The following is a 4,495-nucleotide window of genomic DNA, read 5'->3' on the forward strand; positions in this document are numbered from 1 at the left end:
CCGGCGGGGAAAAAAATATTCCTGGAATCGTGGAATCGTCAGGGATGGAACTTCCAAGGCCATCCGGTCCTTGCACCAAAGAGCACTGTAACCACTAAACCGTGTCACCCAGCGCCAGATCCAGAAACGCCTTGAACATCTCCAGGGATGGTGACTCCACCGCCTCCCTGGGCAAGCTGTTCCAATGACTGACCACGCTGACAGTGAAAGAATTTGTTCTAGTGTGTAATCTGAACATCCTCTAGTGTGTAATCTGAATATCGTCTAGTGTGTAATCTGAATATCGCTGTCTCAGCTTAAAGCCATTTCTTCGAGTCCTCTCACTGCAGGAGAGAGCAGCCCCCAGCTCACGGCAGCCTCCCCTCAGGCAGGCATGGGGAGCTCTGAGCTCTGCCCTGAGCCTCCTCCAGGCCAAACAAACCCAGCTCCCTCAGCCACTCCTCATAAAACACATTTTCGAAGCCTCTCAGGAGCCTTGTTACCTTTCTCTGGACATACTTTAGTATCAACATTTCCTTTTTTAAAGAGAGGTGGGGCTGGCTGGCCTGTAGTTCCCACGATCTTGGCCCTATTGGAATGGGTTTAATCCAAGAACCGATTATTAGTACCACTCTTTGAGGTTTGTGAGCAGCATATAATCCAGTTTTTACACATCTGGATGCACAGTTATATAAATCTTCATGCTCTTTATAGACAGCTGTTTCTCTGAGAAGGCATCGCTGAAATCCAGCAATGTTCCTCATTTGTCAGGTGATTATTTCTTTCCACCCAAGAGCTGTGCTCACCCTCTTGCAGGGGGCAGCCAGCCTTGGTGAGAAGCAGCATTTCCAGCTGTGCTCCCCAGGAGCTGGCAGGTGAAGCCATCTACGAGCCTCCCTCCTTGTGTAGGGACCCCAAACCCCCCACTGGGCCCAGCCTGTCCCTGGCACTGCTGCATAAGGATTTGAGCCTGGCACTGCCAGGGCTGGACCCAGCCTGTCCCTGGCACTGCTGAATTAGGGCCTGAGCCCAGCTTGGGAAACAGCTCGGGCTCATGTCAGCTGCTCTAAGAGCTCCACAGAGGAACACTAGGCAGTGTGACCCAGCCTGTTTATTCCTTCTCCTCCTTCCCATTCCTTCTGTCTTTCTGTAGCCATTCCTGTGGCAGAAGGGAGCCTACACAACAAGTGGAGAGGGATTCTTTACAGGAGCAGTGACAGGACAAAGGATTGGCTTCAGACTGAGAGCAGGTTTAGATGAGATATCAGGAAGAAATTCTTTACTGTGAAGGTGTTGAGCGGCTGGCACAGGTTGTTCAGAGAAGCTGTGGATGCCCCATCCCTGGCAGTGTTCAAGGCCAGGTTGGATGGGGCTCTGAGCAGCCTGCTCTGGTGGAAGTTGTCCCTTCCCATGGCAGGAGAATGGGAACTAGGAGGATCTTTAAGGTCCCTTCCAACCAAAACCATTCCACAATTGCATGGTTCTCTGTCTAAACTCCCAAGCAGCAAAACTGTACATGGCCAAAAGCTGCTCTGTTTGCCCTCTCCCTCCCCAGCCCCCACTCAGTGGCTGTAATTTCATAATCCTTAAATTCAGTAGACTTTTCAGTGCTGCTCCTCACTCCCTCCTCACACAATAGGTTGTGTAATACCAGCAGTGCATCAGACAGCTCAGGAAAAGAGCTGGAGTTACTATGGAAACACAAAACACCTTTCTTTAAAATTCAGGGAAAATTGCCAGCAGACTTTAATAAGCGTACACCAGGTTTCAGCCTGAGCCAAACAATTTGTCTGTTTAATGCCTGGATCTGCAATGGAAGTGTTTTGAAGTGTGAAGGTGGCTCTGTGTCTTCCCCACCACCCACAGCCGTAGTCTACAATGGGCAGATTGACTGCTGAGTTGAAAAACATGCTGAATCCTTAGAAAAACACAGATCACATTTTGAGCTGAAGTAAACAATACGCAGTTTCAGAGGCATCACTGCCTTTGGAAGAGTTTGGTGTAGGAAAAGAGACCCTGATAAACTAACTTTTTTTTACCCATTCAGAGAGATCTGATACACAGGTAATAAATGTGCTTTTATTTAGGTGGCTGGAACAGCTTTTAGGACCTTCAAGCCCAGTCTTGGAGCTTCTTCAAAGCCAGGAACACCAAAAAAACTAAACAGGATCTTGTGAGCCACAGGCTCACAGGTGCTGCAGGAGGTAAAGGTTACTTCTTCCAGAAGATGAGTCCATTCTTCCCCTAGAAAACAATAATAAGTGATTAGGTAAGCAAAGCTCCTGATAGAATTATTAAGAAAAGAAGACTGGGAGTTTCTGTCTTTACATTTAGATTTTTTTTCCCCGTTTTGTTTCAATTAAATTTTTAAATGTATTTGTCATCACACCAGTATCAGAAGCAATACTGTTAAACTACAGTTTTAAAAAAGGGGAAAACCAGCTAAAAATGTATACAAATCTGATTTTAAGGAAATTATTAAATTATTGCCATGACTATAATTGCTTTTCAGCTTGCTAATCTTCCAGGAGGGCTGAAGATATGTTTCATCTTCAAGAGAGCTCTCACTGGATTATCAGAGTCTGAGCTTCAGTGGCAGCAGGCTGCTTCCTGCTAACTCTCTCCTTACTGGACCAGTCCTCTTCAAGTTAATGGAGCTGAGCTCTCTCATCCAGTTTGCTTTTTAAAAATGCACCCTGCTTTAATAACCAGATTTGTTTGAGGGTTATAGCTCTACTCTGGCCTCTCTAAGCTAAACCCTGCACTTTGCTGTCGGCGTGCTGCGTCGAATGATGGGTTTGACAGTTTTGTACTCGCTCTCATGTTGTCTCCATTAGCAGTACTCACACAACAAGTTCCCCCAAGAGCTGCTGGAGGAGGTTTTGGTTATTCAAGGGCTTTGCCTCTGAAGCTCTGGGGAGGGGGCAGCCCTGGTGCCCCTAGCCATGGAGGGGGTGCAGCCCCCTGACCTGCTGGGCACAGCCTGAGCCAGGATTTTGGGAACAAGAACTGAGACTGTGCAACAAAGACACAGCACAGGCTGTGCATCTCTAGGCAGGGCAGCTGCTCCAGGGCCACATCTTTCCTGCTCAGTCATCTCACAAAATAGCTTATCAAGAGCTCTATATTTCCAGCACTGTATGTGCAGGGTGAGCTCCTGCATTTCCTTCCCTGTTGCAGGAGCCACACAGTCTCTGTAGCCAACAGTGCCCTAAGATGTGCCTCTGCTCCTCCTTACTGTGCTGCACTGACTCACATGTGAATGTGGGTATTTTAAAAGTATTTTCTACAAAGTTCCTCCATGCTCTGTGATAATTACACTGGACTGTGCTGTGCTGTGCCAAACAATTGGTGTAGGGCTGCTCCTCACACTGCAGCTGAACTACCAGGGGGTGGATGTTCCTCAGGGCAGGTAGGGATAGATGCTATTTACCATCATTTCAATCACCCACATTCTGATTATTTTTACTAATGCAAATTACCATCTTTTTATGTCACTTCAGCCTATTCACATTCAGAACTTGCCTGCTTCCCTTTGTTTTCCCAGCTGAGAAAATCTTTTCATTATCAACAATGATATAAAAGAAAAATCTGAGGGGATTATGTAAATAAGTGATTGAATCAGCACTTCTGCACTTATTGCCAACATGAAAGTGGTGTGACATTTGCACAGGAGAAAAACAAAGTAAATACAGATTCTTTTTTTGTCTATTCCCTACGTTCAGTTAAAAAATTTTAATGATGGCAGCACATGTTACAGCAGCCTTTACTAAGCAAAGAAACATAGGTAGAGATTAATTACAATGTCAGTTCTCTAGGCTAATGAGAAATTCACCTTTCAGCAGATTGGTCATCAGCATCCATCAGAAGAAGTTCTGTCACTGGTATTGCATCCCTTCAAATAAGCAGCACAGTGTTGTCTCATGAGTTTCTGTTTGGGGCCAAAACCCCCGTGGCTTAGTTCCGGTCTAGCTGCTATTCTGGCCTTGTAGTCTTTGGTCTCTGGAGAAAACAAAGAGAAATCAATGACAGTGGGCTGGATGGGGTTCAAGGTTTACAATAAAAGCAAGCTCTCCAAATCTGGCTCATCTCAGGAACCCATTACATTACAGTAATGCAATGTAATGGCTCGTGGCTTCCTTCCATAACCCAGGCATTATTTTGCAATCTGCTGTCAGGAGTTACATAAAGCCTTTCCCAGCAGAAATGCATGCATATGGAAAGGGCAGGCTGGGCAAACTGTTTACCTCTGTATTTCTATATTTGTATTGATATTTATGATATGAAGCAAATGGAGGGAAGTGCTGAAAGAGCTGTGCATTTATTTTATCTTTCTGTCTCAGTGAATCCACTCCTGACTTTTCTGCAGGCTGTGAGAGTTCAAGGTCCCTCTCTGCTAATGCAAGGTCAGTCAGGGCTTTCACACACTGCAGCAGCTGAGTCCCCACATCACATACATGGGGAGAATGCCCTATTCTGTGTGTGGTTTCAATTAGTGACATATGTCATGCTCTTA

Source organism: Geospiza fortis, unplaced genomic scaffold, assembly GCF_000277835.1.
Source record: "Geospiza fortis unplaced genomic scaffold, GeoFor_1.0 scaffold450, whole genome shotgun sequence".
NCBI lineage: Eukaryota > Metazoa > Chordata > Aves > Passeriformes > Thraupidae > Geospiza > Geospiza fortis.